The sequence below is a fragment of the Nyctereutes procyonoides genome, unplaced genomic scaffold (genome assembly GCF_905146905.1).
Source record: "Nyctereutes procyonoides isolate TBG_1078 unplaced genomic scaffold, NYPRO_anot_genome, whole genome shotgun sequence".
NCBI classification, from domain to species: domain Eukaryota; kingdom Metazoa; phylum Chordata; class Mammalia; order Carnivora; family Canidae; genus Nyctereutes; species Nyctereutes procyonoides.
The window spans coordinates 5,234,835-5,241,367 of NW_026575142.1; the positions used below are offsets into that span (position 1 = coordinate 5,234,835).

The window sequence follows — 6,533 nt, forward strand, 5'->3', positions numbered from 1 at the left end:
AACGTACAAGGGTCTTTTTGTGTAGCCTGAAGCAAGGCCCTGCCAGTAGGACTCAGATGGGAGTAAAGGTCAAATTTGATCTTGGCTGTTAATAGGGGTTTGTCCAAGCTGAAAATGCTGGGCAGAATAATAATAAGAAGAATTTATTGATAGTTCACTGTGCAGCGGACACTGCCAAGTTTTATCCAATTTGATCCTCTAAGTATTGCTCATCTAGTCTTCACAATAACCCTACGTGGAGGTTATCCTCAGTTACTGATGTGGAAACTGAAGCTCAGGGAAGGTGAGTAACTTGTACAAACTCATGTTGCAAGGAAGTAGCAGCCAATATTTAAATCAGGCCCCAAACTATATACTTATCCTTATATTGTCTCAGATCTCTCGGATCGGAGGGTGGGCTTCTGGATGCAGTGGCATTTAAAACTGCTTGGCACCGCCTTGGGTGCAGCTTCAGCGTTAGGAGCCACTTCTGAGTGCCTACATCATGCCATTTTCATGCCCATTGCCTGTTTTAATCCCCACAACCAAATTGCTCAAGAGGGATTGTCTTTTCATGAAGAAATGGTACCACAGAGCTTTAAGTACCAGGCACATGGAGTGACAGTAATAATGGAGCATTTTAGTCTTTTATAGCTGGAGAGAGCCTTAGAAATGATCTACTTTAACCTACTCAAGGGTGAGTAATTTATCCAGTCACATAGAAGAAATCTTGTGATTTCTTTTAGAATTTTGTCATCTAGGTTCGTGGCATAGTAGGTCTAGTGCTCCTTCTACTGTGCCATGCTGCTACACGTACGTGCATGGTTCTACAGTCGTAACGCCTTAGTCATCATGAGCGTTTCCTGGTTCCTGCTAGGATTTTAGGGGTCTATGTGAGGGATGATTCCATGGCATCAGAAAATCTGGGATCGTAATCCCAGCTGTGTTACTTTCAAGTTACTTGACTTTTCTGAGTTTGTTTCTATAAACATAGAGCGGAGATAATATCTACCTCAAAGGGCTGTTGTCAGGACTGAAGTAAGTGGGGTCATGTGTATAAACTGATAAGATTCAATAGATGGAGGTTGTTTTTCTGATTTGTGGTTGATTTGACAATTTGTTCTGCATCTTATACAACTGTCTTCAAAGAGTTTGCTGTGGATTCTAGGAACAGTATCACATCACAACTTCCATTCACGAGCCTGGGACACTTTTGTGTCTATATCCGGGCAGCCCGGGTAGCTCAGCGGTTTAGCGCCGCCTTCAGCCCAGGGCGTGATCCTGGAGACCCGGGATCGAGTCCCACGTCGGGCTCCCTGCATGGAGCCTGCTTCTCCCTCTGCCTGTGTCTCTGCCTCTCTCTCTCTCTCTCTCTCTCTCTCTCTCTCTCTCCGTGTCTCTCATGAATAAATAAATAAAAATCTTAAAAAAAAAATCCTTTGCGTCTATATCCCAGCCTATGTTCCTGCTCTGGTCTGAGAGTATGTGATCTTGGATGGGAAAGAGTTCTTTTTCTCAGGCAGCTTTAACATAAAGCAATGCTCAAGTTGATTGAAGCCTGCTCTTTACGCATGTAGGTTGTACTATATTTATGTGCATTATACACACGATGTAAAAGATAGAAAGCTGCATTTTCAATGTCATTGTAGCATCCGGAACAATTTTAACAATTGCTTGCTGGACGTCTCTGTGCTTTTTCCTCATGTTGTTTCCTGCCTCTAGAATGGAAGGTTCGCTCATGTTCTGGCCTCAACCTCCTGATCGCATTGTCAACAGTGAGTTCAAACCTTCTTTTCCATAGCACATCATTCTCTGTTTTCTTCTGAACCTCGTAAATAACTTTTATTACACACTTACAGGATCATAGCGTAATTGTTACACATCTGCATCTCCTTTGATTCTTGGAATAACTTTTGGGTCCGTGTTCATTTCACCTTTCTTTTTTTTTTTATATTTTATTTATTTATTCATGAGAGACACACAGAGAGAGAGAGAGGCAGAGACACAGGCAGAGGGAGAAGCAGGCTCCATGCAGGGAGCCCGACGTGGGACTCGATCTCGGGTCTCCAGGATCACACCCTGGGCTGAAGGTGGCGCTAAACTGCTGAGCCCCCCGGGCTGCCCTCACCTTTCTTTTTAATCAAACCCCCAACTCAATGGAAAAGGCTGATGGCTGGACAGATGCTGTAGAAAAATGTCCTTTACTTCATGTTGGGGGCAAGTGGGTATTTTTCTTTTTGTTCTTGCTTGTGAAGCACGGGTAGGTAGGGCTTCCAGGGCCCGGAGTGGAGGTAGCTCAGTGGTGACGCAAAGTGGTTTCTGTGATTTCTCCCAGTGAGATCATTCCCATGTTCAGAGTATTAGGGGGACACTTGGAATCTGAACTCCTTATGTAAATAGGCATAAGCCCCTGAGACTGATGACACACTATAAGTCAACTAAATTGAATTTAAATATAAAAAGTTTTAATGAATAGGCATAAGAAGGGGAGGGGTCGTGGGAGATCCAGAAAGTGTTTCCTGTAACAGGAAAATGACCTTTTTTTAAAAAAAAAAAAAATCTGGAAATGTAAGTGAAATGCCAAGAGCAAAGAAGAGGAGCTCTAAGAGAAATTGCAAAGTGACAGTTGAGGTCATCGTCCTGAAGTAGAAAAATGGTCCTTTGGGCCTGGTGACCCAGGCCTCCCGGAGGTGGGCGCTTCACCCACAGGGCCGGGGCTGCGAGGCCTTCACCATAGCGTCAGCCCTGGGCAGCGGTGCCTCCCGTCCCGGAGCTTGGCCAACGGTCCTCTGAGGTCGTCGGGCGCAAGGCCCAGGGGGCCTGTCACCCCGTCGGCCTAACTTCCCATCCGGCCCGCGATGCGCCGGCAGCTACCCTGGCGGCCAGGCCCACACCGAGGAGCGGCAACTCCTGGAGAGAAGAGCCTGTGCCGCGGGTTCTAGGCTCGTCGTGAGGGCCCGGCCCGGCCTGAGGGGCGCTGCCCAGGGCGGGGGCCCGGCCTCAGCCGCCGGCCACACCGGCTGCCTCAGCCCACCAGGACGTGGCCTTCCGTACAGGGCGTCAGAGCTGGGAGACAGATGTGGCCTTTCAGGAGCAGCTTCTCCAGCCTCCGAGGTGGAGGTGTGCTCGGGCTGCGCTCGGCCTGAGGGGAGAAGCCCCGGGACGACACGCAGGCAGAGGTGCTCGCCGCAGGCCCCGACGGCCGGCCTGTCAGTGGGAGGGTGGAGGGTGGCGGGGTTATGTCGTGGCCTTAGGCTGACGTCCGTCCTGTGACCATGGCCAGGAGGCGGATCACATGCTTCTGGACCGCAGGCGGCGACCACAGGTCCCTGAACCCGGGGCAGGTCGCACAGGAGATAAGGGAGGAGCGCCGTCACCCATCGCACCCTGCAGCAGTTCAACTGATGTTTCTTAAGTTTATTTTCAAGCAACCTCCCCACCCGACGTGGGGCTGGAGCTCATGACCCCGAGACCGAGAGTCACATGCTCCTCTGGCTGCACCCGCCGGCGCCCTCAGCAGCAACAACTCTTCGGACAGCGGCTGCACGTAGGTACTTTATGGCTCACCCTTCCCACGGGGCGCACGTCCAGCCGTCGCCTCTCCGCTCGCCCACGCCAGGTCTCTGAGACTCGGTCAAGGAGAATGTAGAGCATCCGCTGGGCCAGGCCCGTTTCCGGCCGCAGTGACGAAGGGCGCCCGGCTCCAGGGGCCATCTGCCCCCGTCCTTGGCAGGGGTGTGGTTCCTCCCTTGCAAAAGGAAGTCTCCAGCCCGAGCAGACTGACTCCATCTGCTGAGCCAGTGGCATGAACTCAGGCATCAGACAAACTCCAGTTTGCTGTTTCTTGTAACAGAGTTCAAGGAAAACTAGGGCTCAAGGAAGAATTCACGCACTCTGGGGGCACAACGTAGCTTGCTTTTATAGTCTTTACAGATCTGGGACCCCTTCCGGGTTTTCAGCGATGAGCATAGGGTCCAGTGTTGCATCAAAAGGATCCGGCTTCTGGACGTGCCGTCTGCAGAAGAGCTCATTTCATAGGAACTGAGCTAAAATTTCTATCGTGGAGCAAATGTGGTATAATCTTTCTGAGTAAAAAGCCAATCAGGGCCGAACTCTGCTGGGGAAGTAGGAATTGGGATACTTGAAGGGAAACACACTTACATGGATTAATATTAATATTAATATGAGGAGGGTTTCCTAGTTGTAAATCTAAAAAAAATCCAGGACAATCCTCTTTTCACAATTGCTTATTGAAAACTTTTTTTTCCAAGAAATTTCTTCCCCAAAAAAGGACTGTGGAATTAGTCTACTGGTCAATTAAAGGTAATTTTAATCTTTTTTTTTTTAAAAATTCTTCATACAAAGCACAGATGTTGTGTGTCTCTCAAACAGACTGCGTTATGTTAAGTCCTTAAAAAAAACACACACACACACAATTAAATGAAGACCTACAAATATTTATGCCAAGCAGAAATCTGCCTGCCACTTCCCTGCAACATTAACTCAAAATTGATGTTGAGGGGCACCCGGGTGTCTCCGCGGTTGAGCGTCTGCCTTTGTCTCAGGTCGTGACCCCGGGGTCCCGGGATCGGGTCCCACATCAGGCTCCCCGCGGGGAGCCTGCTTCTCCCTCTGCCTGTGTCTCCGTCTCTTTCTCGGTGTCTCTCATGAATAGATAAATACAATCTTAAAAAAAAAATTGATGTTGGATTCAAGATTCTGAGACTAGGTTTCTACTACTTGAGCTCTAGCAAAATTTAAGGTTCTGTAGACTCAGCTAGGATAATGTCTTCCGTGTCCAAATCTAAAATGATTATGCTGATAACCTCCATGCTGAGTGCTGTTCAGATTGGCCCCCCTGGTGACAATTCTGGCTCACCCTTCCTCCCCCAGCCTCCTCCTTGGCCTCCGCAACCACCTCTCTCTCCATAAGCACTGCCTTGATCACCACGGCGCCCACCATCGTGGTATCTGCCCTGCTGGTATCCACCACCCTGGTATCCACTTCCTGTATAGGTAGATGTTTGGAAGCCACCGTCACTACCACCTTGGTAGCTACCACCGTGGCCACCACCATGATGGCCCCCTGGCTGGAAACCTGGATCTTTTTTTTTTTTTTTTAAGATTTTATGTATTTATTAACGAGAAACACACACACACAGAGAGAGAGAGAGAGAGAGAGAGAGAGAGAGAGAGAGAGGCAGAGATACAGGCCGAGGAGAAGCAGGCTCCACGCAGGGAGTCCAACGCGGGACTCGATTCCGGGTCTCAGGGATCATGTCCTGGGCTGAAGGCAGCCCTAAACCACTGAGCCCCCCGGGCTGCCCAGGAAGCCTGAATCTTGGTAAGCACCATCGTGGTAGCCACCTCCTGCTCCATTCCCTCCATCCGTCCAGCCTCCTTCATGCTTATTTCCTCCTTCTCCCTCTCAGCTACCATGGGCATAGCCACCTCGTCGACCTCTCCATCCTCCTTGTTCATGGCCTCCTTGTCCACCATATGGGGAAGGTTCATGACCCCCCTCCCCCCTTCTTGGCCTGCTGCTTGCTGCTGGGGGCCATCCTGCCTCTGTGCCATGCTGGCATCTCTGGAAGGGGAGGTGCGATTTCACGGGTCTACCTCCCCTGTCGGGCACCCAGCCCGTCAACACCTTGTTGCTGGCTCGGCCGGTCTTTGCTCCTATAGAGCCATGGCTTGTTCTTAAAAGCTTTGACAGGTGTTGTCTTGTAGCCAAAAGGTGGGCCACAGAAACGGTGCTTTTAGGAGTACGAGCTTTTAGGGGATAAGGTTTCAGCTTGTCTTTGCTAACTTTTCTGTGTGAACTTTGGCTCCGTCAGACCAACCAAAAGACTGGACAGCGACATCCAACCATCTTATTAGTGGCCTTCTCAGGACCGGGTCTTCATTAGCTGCGGTTCATCGCCCTGGCCTTTCCCAGGGGGCTGGTCCCAGGGGCTCCTGCAATACAGGCCTCCCCACATGGTTAGCTGCAGCTCCTGCCAATGTCCCCTCTAATTGTTTGTCAATCCCGCTGAAGACCTGGAATGCAGTCATACTGGCGGGGGGTTTGGACGTTCCCAGGGCAGGACATGTGCCTTTCAAGTCTTGAGGGTCCTCGCTGCGCCTCCTCCTGAGCTTCTCCTAGAGCAGCGTTCCCACAGGCCATTCTGGCAGGTTCCAGCTCTGAGATGAGGCATGTGAGCCAAAGGAGGCAGTTCTGAGTGGGAAGGCGCATGGTCACAACCAGATGTGGCCTCCCCTAGTGGCCCACTAGCTCTAGAATTCTCAGCTGCACTCGGACCGTTAGTTGCTCGCATGTTTCCCTCTGGTTTATGGAGCACACTTGACCCATACACCAGCCCAGCACCGAGGCTGATGAGCTCGGGAACTGGCTCCGCAGACACGGCCGGCAGCCCACGATGGACCCACAACCTGGGTCTTCGGGCAGCGCCAAGATGGTAGCGTCCCCGAGGTCACGCTCCACGCCACTGTGCCACTCACACGCCCGGGTCACTAGACTCCCTTCTGCCCCCCCCCCCGCCCCAGCATGTGCT

At 51.0% G+C, this 6,533-nt stretch overlaps 1 pseudogene; it reads right to left on the bottom strand.

Annotated features, from left to right (window-relative positions):
• Window positions 1–4,752: 4,752 nt before the first annotated feature.
• LOC129498797 (protein FAM98A-like) lies at window positions 4,753–6,296 on the bottom strand (annotated as a pseudogene).
• Window positions 6,297–6,533: the final 237 nt, after the last annotated feature.